The sequence below is a fragment of the Lepisosteus platostomus genome, chromosome 5 (assembly GCF_059453375.1).
Source record: "Lepisosteus platostomus isolate fLepPlt1 chromosome 5, fLepPlt1.hap1, whole genome shotgun sequence".
Taxonomy (NCBI): domain Eukaryota; kingdom Metazoa; phylum Chordata; class Actinopteri; order Semionotiformes; family Lepisosteidae; genus Lepisosteus; species Lepisosteus platostomus.
Genome location: NC_142615.1, coordinates 23,404,730 through 23,418,994, shown reverse-complemented (window position 1 = coordinate 23,418,994; position 14,265 = coordinate 23,404,730). Strand labels below are relative to the sequence as shown.

The window sequence follows — 14,265 nt, the reverse complement described above, 5'->3', positions numbered from 1 at the left end:
AAACACTACACGACCAGGCAAGCGAGCCGTTTTTTTTTTGTTTTGTTTTTTCCAAAACATCAGAACAACCGCAGAGATGACCATCGATCCACCTCCGGACGTTTCCTTTTTTGTCCTCTTTGGCCTCCAAAACATAAAAAAAACTGGGATCCATCGTGGCGTTGCCAAATTAAAACGTCAACCACTTTTCGGGCTTTCGTGCTGTCCATGATGAAACCGTCATGGTTGTGTTAGGATACGTTACGTCACAGACCGGCGGCGCTCGGACGTGAGGAGTGTCGTTACGTTTTTGAAACGGGCACGTCAGACAAGATCTCTGACAAGATCTCCGAAAAACCCAAACCTGTAAGATTCAATTTCAATTTAGTTTTTTTATATAGCGCCTTTCACAACAAGAATGCCCCAAGGCACCGAACAAAGGAGTTGTTCCACACCCCTGCCACCCTCTGTGTACAGTAGAGCCCCCTGTCCTGACTGGAGGAGCTCACCCAGCTGTGTCTGGAGAGAAGCCGGGGTATCGGCTTCAACCACAGGGCTGGGCAGCTTGTTCCCCACCCCCACCCCCTTCTGTGTACAGAAGAGCCTCCTGTCCTGACTGGAGTGCCAGTAGAGACGGGGTTCAGGGGTTATCTGGGTCGGGCCGCAGGCCTCACCTGGAGGCAACACACCGGCTTCTTTTAACAGATCACCTCGGGAATCGGGAACAACGGAGCTGTGTGCGGCCGTCTGTACGGAGGGGTTCAGCGCGGGGGGGCTCCGGGCTCGGGTCTGGACCCGGGGGGGGGGGGACGGGACTGTCTGTGTGGAGTCTGCATGGTCTCCCTGTGTTCTCCGGGTCCAAAGACAGGCTTTTGGGCTAATTGGCTTCTGGGAAAACTGGACCTGGTGTGTGTGTCCTGTGATGGACTGCTGTCCTGTCCAGGGTGTGTGAGTGAGTGTGTGTGTGTCCTGTGATGGACTGCTGTCCTGTCCAGGGTGTGTGAGTGAGTGTTTGTGTGTCATGTGATGGACTGGTGTCCTGTCCAGGGTGTGTGAGTGTGTGTGTCTGTGTGTCCTGTGATGGACTGGTGTCCTGTCCAGGGTGTGTGAGTGTGTGTGTCTGTGTGTCCTGTGATGGACTGGTGTCCTATCCAGGGTGTGTGTGTGTCCTGTGATGGACTGGTGTCCTGTCCAGGGTGTGTGAGTGAGTGTGTGTGTGTCCTGTGATGGACAGATGGTACCCAGCCTGGACACCCATGAGACACTGGCTTCCTCAGAAGACTCTCACGGAGGGCACACTGTCCCTAACCCGGGTCCAGAAGAAACTACAGTGATCTATAATTCCTGCGCCTCGGAAGGGGTTATGACGTCTATGTCCAGCGCCCGCGCCCGCGGACCGGCGGTTCGGCGTCGCGCTCCGCAGCTCGAGCTTCGGTGCGAGGCAGGGCGGGAGGGAGTCGATGTGGCCTCGGCGCCATCTTTGCTGGTGAGTCAATTGTGACCGTTGCGGTACAATAAACCATCAATAAACCTTTTCCTACTCCGACCAGTATTTCTGTCGCGGCCCACGTCCCCTACAATCGACAAACTATAAAAAAACAGTAGCCCTTCGCAACATTACACGCCATTTTTTTATTTTAAACGTCCGTTAGATACGCAGGTGGCTCGATACCTGTCTTAACCTCGCCGGCGTCTTCAAACAGGCAAGTGAATTTTATTTGTCAGAATTGTGACAGAAATGTCAGTGAACCACAATAAAAAACGAAACTTTTTTTTTAAAGGCGATGAATGGATTTTAAGAGTAACCGTGTAGCGACTGACGTAAGGAAAAAAAAGTTGTCTTTCCCTACGAAGACCTTTTGGTACAGGACTTTCTTTAAATATCAGTTGTGCATAGCGTTTTACAAAAAGTTGATGATGATCTTGGAGATAATTGCAAAGGAAAATTGAGATAACTACCAAAACATTACGTGTGAAACGACAGGACAGAACTTTGAACCCACAAAGAAACAAAGGTATGAAATATTGCCTCGTCATGGGGGGTTGATAATTGTAATAAGTGTTCCTAATTTTCGTAAAGAAATGTATATTATGGGAGTCACACGTGAGATTTAGTGTATATACGTTTCATATTGTGCATATATACGGGGTTAAAAAGTGGAATGAGTATGATTATAAACTCGTGTGTCCTATAATCAGATCATTTTTGAACAAGCTTTGATTAGATAGGTGAAAAACAACATCATAATATATTCTCACGTCTGAATATCAGCTTCTCCCCTCTGGCCAACATTTCAGGGCTCCCAGGTGTAGATCCCAAATTGAAACACATATTCATTTGTTACGCAGTTAAACAGTTAATAGAAGTGAGTGACCAGGTTAAATAAAGGTGGGTCAGTGTAAACTGTTTATTCTGGACCAGACTTTGTCATGTGTGATATGTCATGACTTCTTATATTAAGTTTTATCTTTATATTTAGTTCTACATGTGTAATAGATGCGATGTGTGTCCATAAAAAGGTTTCTCCAGGGGAAAATCAAGTTGGTTTTAAAACCGTGTTTCCTTTGTAGGGTACGTTTGCATTCCAAGTGTGGGGTTTTTGCCTTTTTATCATATTTTGGATGTGAATCCGTGGTATTTTTGCTGAGACAAGTTGCCTTTCTTATACGCGGAGGGATCTGCTTGTGAGATGTCCGCCCGGTCCATTTCTGAGCTCAGTATAAGGTGTAGAAAGCATGACTGTCATCATAACCCGCCTCTCACCCAGGTGTGGAATAATGTTGTGACTATTGCTTCAGCAATAACATGCTGATTGCATGTTTCTAGATGGGTATAACAGAGATCTCAACTACTGAGGGGCTGAGCTATATAATTGCTAACACTTATATAGCGCTTTTCTGGACACTCCACTCAATGCGCTGCACAGGGAATGGGGTATCCCTCTACCGCCACCAATGTACAGCCCCCACCTGGATGATGCGACGGGACCCCCCCTGGTCACTCCTCCTCGCTGTGCAGGGGGGGTCCCAGCCTCCTCGTCCTCTGGCCAGGAGCCCTCAGCCAAGCGGGTTCAGCCAGATCATCACTCCATGATCCTTTCAGTATGCTAAATTCCTGGTGTTGTTTTTTTTCTCCCCAGAAATCTGACTGTCCGCCCCACCTCTGCGCTAAGTGGACGATGAAGTCAGGTTCCAGTGTGCCTGGTGTTTACAGGTAATACTTCAGACTGGTCGGCCTCACCTCAGGGTGTCTGGGCTTTTGATATTATACAGTTGCAATGCTGAGGCCTGTGACTGTGATGCTGTAAGGCTACAGGAGTCTCTCTGGAGATCCTGAGTGATTTCTGGCGTTCGTGCGGAAACACAGCCCCACCCTCCCGCGGTGTCCAGTCCGCAGAATTTCCTGGAGACGTGGTCTCGCCGATGGGCGACCCTGCCAGCGAGAGACTAGCTGAGGCAGGATGTTCTGTACGGTTCAGTTAATTAGACGCGCACAGATGTTGAGCTCATCGTCCTTTTAATTGTGCCATCTATGCTAACTGTAGCCGAGATCGAACTATCAAGGTGACAGATCAATAATTTTAAATTAAATAGATGCATGATATTGCTAGCGCTGATGCAAGAGGCAAGTCAGAGGAACTGAACATAGAATGGATAGGAGTCGCAGTGAGTGAGAGAGGAATGAGCTAAATTATTTAAGAGGATTAAAACACTGAAGAACAGGAGACACAGTGAGAGAGAGGAGATCACAGGAAATACCTCAGTAACAAACATACTAACACACAGGACAGGAGACACAGCGAGAGAGAGAGGAGATCACAGAGAATCCCTCAGTAACAAACACACAGGACAGGAGACACAGCGAGAGAGAGGAGATCACAGAGAATCCCTCAGTAACAAACACACAGGACAGGAGACACAGCGAGAGAGAGGAGATCACAGGAAATACCTCAGTTTTAAGTGCAGACAACCGGACAGGAGACAGAGTGAGGAAGAGTAAATGAAACACAGTAGGAGATGGAGAGAAGGGAGGCGACAGTTGAACTCGCTGGCTGAGTTAATTGACGCTGCTGTTTCTTTGGCAGATGAAGTCGGGGTCCAGAGTTTCGCTGACGTGGCAGAACCGTCCCAGCTCGGTCTCCTCCCATTCCTGCAGGTCAGTGCCCCTTCAGTCAGACCCTGTGTTCGGGGAGACACACAGGGAAGTTGCACACTGTGACAAAAGGCTCCAGAGACATCGCCGAACCACAGAATAGCTCCAGAGCATTTGTGCACCTTTTGGAATTCTTCACGTATAGTGAAAGGTGAAAATAAAACCAAGAATGGGTGACGCGTCTTTACACAGAGGCGGGTGGGGAACAAGCTGCCCAGCCTTGTTGTTGATGCCGATACCCTGGCTTCTCTCCAGATACAGGAGGATGAAATCATGGGTCCAATTAATCACTAACTACCAGACAGGCTTGAAAAACCGAATGGCGTTCTCTCGTTTTTAACCTTTCTTCAATTCTTAGAAAACCTGCACGCAGAAAAAAAATAATTTGCATTTTTTTACTACTTCCAACGGTCAAGTCTGTGGGTATTTAAATCTGACTAGAATGTGTATTGTTCAAAATCTCTTGTTCACTATCAGTGTTGTTGTTTTTAGTGTCATTCTCATTACTCCTGTGGGTTTTATACTGTGGTAAAGAGTTAAAAAAGTCCTCACTTTGTGCTGCTCTCGGTTTGTTGACGGTGGCGTACTCCACATCACTGTTGGGTAGTGTGATGTCTGTAGAGAACAGGATACGGGTCAATACTTATGTTAACTTATACTATACGGGATAAGACTTACATTAACACCATACTGAACAACAGGGCTCACTGTTCACACGCGTATTGACACTGTTCAGACGACAGGACTCACTGTTCACGCTTGTATTCACACTGGACACAACAGCAGGACTCACTATTATTACAAATGTTCACACTTGTGTTAAAACTGGACAGAGCAGCAAGAGGTTATCATGATGTTTTATTTCTGCTAGTTTAATAGATAGAAGTAAAAGATCCTCACTTTGTGCGGCTCGGGGTTTGTTGACTATGGAGTATTCAACAGCAGTATCTGTCTGTGTTAATTCTGCAAAGAATAAAACACATGTTCTCACCCGTTAATACTGTGCAGAGCAAGAGTTTACACTGTACAGAACCGGACTCAGTGTTCACACTCGTATTGACACTGTACAGAACCGGACTCACTGTTCACACTTGTATTGACACTGTACTGAACAACAGGACTCACTGTTCACACTCATATTGACACTGTACTAAACAACAGGACTCGCTGTTCACACTCGTATTGACACTATACTGAACAACAGGACTCACCGTTCACACTTATTGATACTTTTTTGATCAACAAGACTCAGTGTTCACACTCATGTCGACACTTATCACACTCGTATTGACACTGTACTGAGCAACAGGACTCATTGTTCACACTCGTATTGACACTATACTGAACAACAGGACTAACCGTTCACACTTATTGATACTTTTTTAATCAACGGGACTCACTGTTCACACTCGTATTGACACTGTACTGACCAACAGGACTCACTGTTCACACTCGTATTGACACTGTACGGAACAACAGGACTCGTGTTGACACCGTTCACACTCGAATCGACGCTGCTCACACTCGTGTCGACACTTGACACTCGTATCCAGTAAGCCTTTGCTACCATTATCAAACACAGAAATCGTTATAATTTAATTTTAAAAACATGGCTAAGCATGGGTTTAAAGTATATTCAAGAGTGCAGGTGCATTCAAAGAAATAGAGTTTCCCAAGCCCTCGGAAAGAATTACCATTTCCAAAGATGTCTAGTCTCAAGCATTAACATCCAAAGTACCTGTCTTAGCTGGGGCAGGAAGTTTGCCAAGCCACCTGAAAGAATTACCATTTCAAAAGATGTCTGTTGTAAGCCAGGTTCAATCATTATCATCCAAAGTACCGGTCTTCCCTTGGGGCAAGAGGGTTTCCTGTTTGTCTAGGATGTGTACTTCCCTTAAATAAAGGATGAATATGGGTACCATAGGTATTAAATCTCTCAAAGCTCAGAGTTAAACTAAAAAACCCTTGGTGAGTGTGTTATAACATGGATGGGTATTTATAGTCCAGTGCCTCCTATTTTACTAGAGATTCTGTTTGGGATTCAGAACTCGGGATCAAAATACTCTGAACCAAATAACTGAACCAATTTCTGTGTGTGATAATGTCCTTGAATTCTGACAACATCACACTAAATTACATGATATAAAACAGCTAATGTTTCTAGAGATAAAGTTTCTGGGATGCTTCTAATTACTTTGCATTACCAGGGACAGTTTAATTCACCTTGTACAGTACTGAAAGACCAAAATGCTTTTTTTAAAAGTTATTTAACATTTTTTAGAACTTTGTCTACTATGGCAACATGATGAGCTTAGCCACTTATCTTAGGATAAAGATAGGATAAAGGTTTATCTTTTGCACCTACCTGCCCCCCAGGGAAGGCCAATGCTTTCTACGTTGATGGTTCCCTACAGTAGACTGTACCTTATCTTCAAAGGTAATGTATATTGACCCAAATCAGTTTTGGAATCCAATCTACTGACGAGATGGAGCACATCATTGTTTCAGGATTTTAGCATCATATGTTTAGTATATTTAGTCCCTAATGCTGAAAGAAATGATCATAGAACATTTGGACACTTTGTGGGCATGAAATACAAAGAAAATCATGTTCTATGGTACAAGATAAATACAAGACTTAAGCTTTTATTTTAATAAGATTTGTTGTTAAAGCATAAGCAATGATTTATTACAGATGCAGCCATTCAAAATGGGTGAGGTATTTCGCGGCATACCCCGGTGGGCGTGTCACAGTATCACGCAGTATCACGCGGTATCACGTGTGTCACGTGCGTCACGTGACTAACTGTCCGGCGTCGCCTTGTAAAACCGCCAGGGGGAGCTTAACCTCTCATGTACAGCATTTGAGCCTTTAATTTGGAACTGTGTATTACAGCATGTTAATCATCAGTCATTAAAATGTTGGTATATATTATGAAAGCAAGATTGCTCAGTTGGACAGAAGTACACAACCTACCTTTATCAGAAATATTTATGCATCAAAGCCTTTACTGAAGATATTACTAATAGTATTAATAATGGATGACTTTGGACAAGCTGTATACTCAAAGTATAATTTCTTTAGCACATTTGTACAAGCACTTGGAATCTGTCCAAGCCATACTTTGTCAGGCATTTTGTTTTACTTCAACGGGGCATAAAAACTTCCTTGCTTTTAACAGGGCGTTTCATAATTTCTAGCTACGAAAATGATTTAAAATGCGACACCTATCATTCAACTAGAGCTTAAAATATCACAAGGAAAAATACACACCGGTATTCCATTTCTCCCTAAACATTGTAAGCTTCGAAGTCTTTAACTAACGTGAAACCGGAGTCAACAAGCATACTTTTAGAATTTGATTAAAAGGGAATATAATATGGAATCGCATATCTCAATAATTTAATAACGGTATGATTATATCCGTGTACTGCGGCAGAGCTATGTAGGGCTGTTTCGCCTGCCTGATCATGTGAGCTCTCTTGTAGCCTACTGGTCTAGGTGCGTGACCACCAGCTGGTAGGTTGGGTGTTCGAATCCAGCTGGTACTGGACTTTTCATTTTTATTTATTTATTTTTTAATCGTGTAACATAAACATATTACCGTATGCAAACTGTACTGTATACAGTATGTATATGTATATTTAATGTCTTAACTGTGCCCGTTTAATTGAATTTAAAAAAAATATTTAACACGAACATTAAGCTGCTTACATCTTCCGCCTGAGAACAGTCACCCGTTGCTACCCAACGCAGAATGGTGATTGGCTGACACCATCTGACACCCCTCTGATTGGAGAAAAAAGACGTGCTGGTGTGCTATACCAGGAAGAGGATTTCTTTCCATTCAAAACGTGTATTTTAAAAGTTTAAGAAGTAAAAACCTTACAGCGTACACAGATTTCTAAACTGATCAGGATCGTTATCTTTGTCTTATGCATAATAATGTTCACCGCTCTGTCCAGCAAATTAATAATAAACTTTATTTTATATAGCGTTTTAAACGAATAAGAAATTAGATTGCTCATAAACCTAATCACTTGCTTTTTCTTTTTATTTAGGCTCAGATTTCAACTATAGATCGTATTATTAATAACCATAATAACAACCAACCAACAAAAACAACCATATAAACATAATGGTGGTGCTGGACCTTCCAGTTTTATTTATTTATTTTTTAATCGCGTAACATAAACATATTACCATATGCAAACTGTACTGTATACAATATGTATATGTATATTTAATGTCTTAACTGTGCCCGTTTAAGTATTGAATATTCATATCTAATTTTACCACTGAAGGGAAATCTTAACATAAACATACAGTATATGGCTGGTCTCGGTACTTTAAAGAAAAAAATACGCACCAGTATTCCATTTCTCCCTAAACATTGTAAGCTTCGAATGAAACCACTAAATAAAGACATAAATATAGAAATCTTAAGATTTGTTTTATTTAATGTTGGTAGCAGGATGAACTGTCAGAGTGTATATTTTGTCGCAAAGTTGCTACAAGATGTTAACAGTGAAAAAGGTATTTAGAAATGAGTTATTTCAAGATGAAAAAGAAAACATACACGAAACATGGTTTCATTACGACCAGAATCGTTCTTGAGATATTTTTAACTTGATTTACAGTATTTGAGAGGTAAGTCTTAACACCGATACTACAGTGCTTAAGTACTGCTCACGTATATGTTTCTAGGTTTATATTATGCATTTCATACGGTCAAATTACTTTTGAGCAACTAATAAGAAGCGCGAAACGGTATGCGTTTTACTTTCGTTTTGTGCTGGGACCCGTGGATTGATTAGAGATATCAAGTACATACAAGTCATTTTTTAAATGTTGTAGTTCGTCTTGAAAAAATGTTACGAGTACATCATCTATCAACAATTACACAGGTTCTGTTTCCATATTGCGGATTTTGGTTAGGTACAGTATTATCAAATCCACTGGCGCTGTGTGTTACTTTACTGAGTCCCAATCTGTGATTGAAACCTGTAAAACCGGTTTAATTCGTCACAGCCAGCACTCTTCAGGTGTGAGGGTCTTCTGCTCAGAATGAAACGCTAAAATGTTTGTGTATATTCTAATGGTAGTGGGGGCAGGGTGTGTGGGAACAGGTTTGTTCTTCACACCTGAAACATTTTCTCTGAAAGGATTTTCTTCGAAGTTTAACCGATCTTGTTACAGCATGTTACAGTTTACTATTATTAACCATATTAATTTTAAGTGCTTAATGTAAAATCTTGTAAAAATATATTTTCATTGTTCAAATATACATTAATATACATTAAGTCTGACTATCATATAATAAGTTAAATACAAAACTAAAGAAAAAATAGGGTTAAATATAATTCAAAATATTTTGCTAACAATGTTAACTGTTTATGAATAATAAAATGTATTAACTAAGGAGTAGGATGGCACAGTTGTTAGTATGTTTTTTGTTTTGTTTCTTTTTCATAAATACAACAGTAGTACCTGATGTCTCAGTGGCTTTCAAAATTAAATTATGCATGCAAACCTGTGAACTAGAAAGATAACTAAGATTTTAATACTAATTAAATGACCGCGGGCACTTCCCACCCCCCCCCCTACATTCTCAGAGTAGAACAGACTAACCTTCTAATGAAAGACGGTCCACCCCCCACGGACAGGAAAAGTGCCCACAGGCACTTAAACTTAATATGGTCAGTAACAGTAAACAGTAACATGGTAAGAAGGAGCACGTACAAACGTTTTCGAAATAACCACATGTAAGACTCTGATCCTAAAAATGTTTAGGGAGAAAGTGGAATACTGGTGTGCTTCCAGAAGAATCAGTATGGCTCAGAGATTAAATAAAACTTCACAGACATTAACGAAGAGCATAACGCGTGTACTGTATACACTGCAAGTACAACCCAACTCTCTGCAGGAGTGCTGGCTGTGACGAATTGAACCGGTTTCACGGGTATTTTCAAAGTAGGAGGCGAGATTTCCAGCGAAAGACACCCCCCCCCCCCCCCTCAAAAACCCAGTAAATACAGTACTTACTAGTTAAAGGCTAGGCTCTCGACTACGGCGAAAGGAACCCTTCTTTCATTAGAAGACAATGAACATATTTTAGCCCTGAATGAATTAATAGCAAACATGGTTTACATAAAAGACATTTTTCCAAGAAAGTTTAGCCTTTGTCACTAATGAAACCACTAAATAAAGACATAAATAGAAAAATCTTAAGATTTTTAAAATACATGACTTTGCTAAAATTTATTTGAAAATAAAAACAATTACAACCGCCAGGGGAGAGAGAGAACAGGGGAGGGATGTTGGTTTTGCATAAGGGGCGGGGCTATGGAAAGTAGGTATGTTTGGGAATGTGTAGTTACATGTTCTGGCTGTTTGTGAATTATCGTTGTTGAGTATGGAGTGTTGAGGTATTGATTTTGTGTAATGCTTTATGTTGAAAATTGAGGTGGATTTTGTTTATGATAAACAGGATAAACTGGGATGGGAGGAAGGTTTGGTTTTGCATAAGGGGCGGGATTATGATAATTGGATGACTTTGCGAGTGTAAAATGGTTTGATTATTTGATTTTGTATTGTGGTTGTTATCTATGTTTTTGGTTGGTATTATGTTTATATGGTTGTTTTTGTTGGTTGGTTGTTATTATGGTTATTAATAATACGATCTATAGTTGAAATCTGAGCCTAAATAAAAAGAAAAAGCAAGTGATTAGGTTTATGAGCAATCTAATTACTTATTCGTTTAAAAAGCTATATAAAATAAAGTTTATTATTAATTTGCTGGACAGAGCGGTGAACATTATTATGCATGAGACAAAGATAACGATCCTGATCAGTTTAGAAATCTGTGTACGCTGTAAGGTTTTTACTTCTTAAACTTTTAAAATACACGTTTTGAATGGAAAGAATCCTCTTCCTGGTATAGCACACCAGCACGTCTTTTTTCTCCAATCAGAGGGGTGTCAGATGGTGTCAGCCAATCACCATTCTGCGTTGGGTAGCAACGGGTGACTGTTCTCAGGCGGAAGATGTAAGCAGCTTAATGTTCGTGTTAAATATGTTTTTTAAATTCAATTAAACGGGCACAGTTAAGACATTAAATATACATATACATACTGTATACAGTACAGTTTGCATACGGTAATATGTTTATGTTACGCGATTAAAAAATAAATAAATAAAAATGAAAAGTCCAGTACCAGCTGGATTCGAACACCCAACCTACCAGCTGGTGGTCACGCACCTAGACCAGTAGGCTACAAGAGAGCTCACATGATCAGGCAGGCGAAACAGCCCTACATAGCTCTGCCGCAGTACACGGATATAATCATACCGTTATTAAATTATTGAGATACGCGATTCCATATTATATTCCCTTTTAATCAAATTCTAAAAGTATGCTTGTTGACTCCGGTATCACGTTAGTTAAAGACTTCGAAGCTTACAATGTTTAGGGAGAAATGGAATACTGGTGCGTATTTTTTTCTTTAAAGTACCAAGACCAGCCATATACTGTATGTTTACGTTCCAAAATTAATATCGTTTATGGCCTTCACACGCGTTACAGTATGCTCCTATTCTTTTTATGCTCAGCTACTAAGATTTCCCTTCAGTGGTAAAATTCAATATCTACAACGGGCACAGTAAAGACGTTTACAGTACAGTAAGTCTTTCTACGACAGACCAACGGACCACGAGTGCCCCTGTCGGTCAACCAATCACGCACCGCGGTATCGCGTGTCATCTTACCTGCGGTATCTGTACTGCGGTGTCTTTACCGCGCACTTTGAATGGCTGCATCTGTACATTAATATATGTGAAAATAACATTTTAGCATCATACGTTTAGTATATTTAGTCCCTAATGCTGAAAGAAATGATCATTTGTTTAACACGCACGGGTCTGTCTCAAAGGATGCAGTGCTCCTGAAGGCTCTCAAACCCTGCATTTCAGATGCCTAGCTGTATCCCCCACATGTGGCACCTCAGAATGACTTCTAACCTTACCTGTGGTGTCTTCAGTCCCTATTGCTCAATGCATGGTGTACGTCCTACATACATGTGTCTTGAGAATGAGGAATGGGCCCCTGAGACAGTCATTTGCCTGTTTCACAAATGATCGTATTTTACTAGAGATTCTGTTTGGGATTCAGATGTGCATTCGGATTTATTGGTACATGCCCAGGGCAGTAAGCAGTCTGAGGATTTATTTCCAGACAGCATAGAGCAGTGAAGCAGTGAAGTAGTGCATAAAGCATAAGCAATCATTTATTACATTAATATATGTGAAAATAACATTTTAGCATCATACGTTTAGTATATTTAGTCCCTAATGCCAAGGACTCCAGCAGTCTTACAACCACTGCCCTGTTTGCCTCGCCAGACACGATCTCTATTCTGTTGTAATCCACGATGTTCTTCAGGTGATTTATCATGTCCTTCCTCGCCTGTTGAGAAGCCATCCTGATCTTTTCTGCCGTGGCGTGCTTCATACACACCCTCTTCAAGTGAGCAGGAAGCTGATCAAAAGTATTCAGGCACATCTTGCACACCAGGGGAATCCTCGTGGGTTTCCTTTGAAAATAAATAATACCATCTGTGTATAGAAACAAGCTAAGACTGATTTCTTAAATTATCCTTAATTTTCTCTCTCATAGTTTGAGCATAATGATTTTATTGTATTTATATAAGAATTGCTCATTGCTCCAAAATAAATAATGGTTTCATAAAAAAGTGAACACTTACTTGGTCTCAGTCACAGACTTTCCATTAGAAGCCATTGTGGAGTTCAGCAACTGCAGGTCCTAGAAGTGGGGAAGGAATTTTAAAAGAGAAATTGAATTACAAAACAGAAGGAATGGCTGAGGGATCACTGAAATATATATACAAATTCCAAAGACTGAGTCCATATCTCCTTTAGGTGAGGACAGACTGGATCAAACAAAAACAACATTTGAAGTGAATTGCAAATGTATTGAGTTGTGATGCAACTGTAACTTGAACCTAACATGACTGGGGCGTGCATTTTTGAAATTGCATTTTCACAGCTGAAATACAAAATGAAGCTGATCGCAGTCCAAACTCAAGGTATTGTTGTAAAACTAAATATTCAACATGTTTCTACCTGTCCCTTTTCAGCTCACTCAGAAGTCCACAGCCTGCAGCCTGGTGCCTCTCTGTCTCTCCCCCTCCACACTGCTGGTCCAGTGGAGGTGCTGTTTGATCCTGCAGGATCTGTCCAGTCTTGTATAGTCTTACTGAGCAACACAGGGCTCCCTGGCCCCAGGTACGAACAGTGAGTGTCAGTGCAGAACAGCTCTCTGACACTCTGCTCCCTCACTCCAGCTGATCAGGGCAACTACACAGTGAGGGACCTTAAGGGAAGCAGTATCAGCACTGTGATCGTCACTGTGGGCGGTGAGCAGGTCTACAGTAGGGTCACTAGAGGGCTCTATATTCTTGACAGAGTGTGTTCTTCTATCATCCTCTGTCCTGATTGTCTTTCAGCTCACAGAGACACTGTCACCCTGCAGCCTGAAGCCTCTCTGTCTGTCCCTCTGTTCACTGGAGAGCCAGTGGGGGTGCTGTTTGATCCTGCAGGAGGTGGAAACTGGACCTCAGTGTGTTCTGTCCAGAACAGCACAGCCAGCTGTGTCCCCCAGTACAGTTTTTTTATTTTTGATGATTAGCCATATGTTGATTATAATATTGTACATAATGTATAATTTGAACTCGATATTTTTCAGGAGAGAATGATTGTATATTTTCAGAATAAATTTTGAAACCAAATTATTGTCCCTCGATCTCTGTCTCTCTCTCGTCCTGCTGTCTGTCTGTCCCTGCCTCTCTGTCTCTCTCTTTCAGCCCCGTCTGTCAGTCTGTCTGTCCCTCGATCTCTGTCTCTCTCTCTCCTTCCTCTCTCTCTCTCGGTTTGTTTGTCCCTCAATCTCAATCTTTCTCTTTGCCTGCTGTCTTTCTGTGCCTTCATCTTTGTCTCTCTCTCTCCTTCCTTTCTGTCTGTCTCTCTGTCTGTCCTGCGTTGTCCCAGCTGGGCCTGTCTCCCCGGCTCTCTGCCTTCAGCTCTGTTCGCCGATATCCCACCAGCCCGTCTCTTG

The 14,265-nt window shown here is 41.7% G+C and overlaps 2 long non-coding RNA genes across 2 annotated transcripts; one reads left to right on the top strand and one right to left on the bottom strand.

Moving 5' to 3' along the window:
- Positions 1–1,387: 1,387 nt before the first annotated feature.
- LOC148665097 (uncharacterized) lies at positions 1,388–13,939 on the top strand. The gene is made up of 4 exons (XR_015936536.1): positions 1,388–1,465; positions 3,120–3,193; positions 4,065–4,135; positions 13,289–13,939. It is a non-coding gene; the product is annotated as an uncharacterized LOC148665097 (long non-coding RNA).
- LOC148665098 (uncharacterized) lies at positions 12,394–13,076 on the bottom strand. Its single transcript, XR_015936540.1, has 2 exons — positions 12,896–13,076; positions 12,394–12,724 (listed from the first exon to the last, which is right to left on the bottom strand). It is a non-coding gene; the product is annotated as an uncharacterized LOC148665098 (long non-coding RNA).
- Positions 13,940–14,265: the final 326 nt, after the last annotated feature.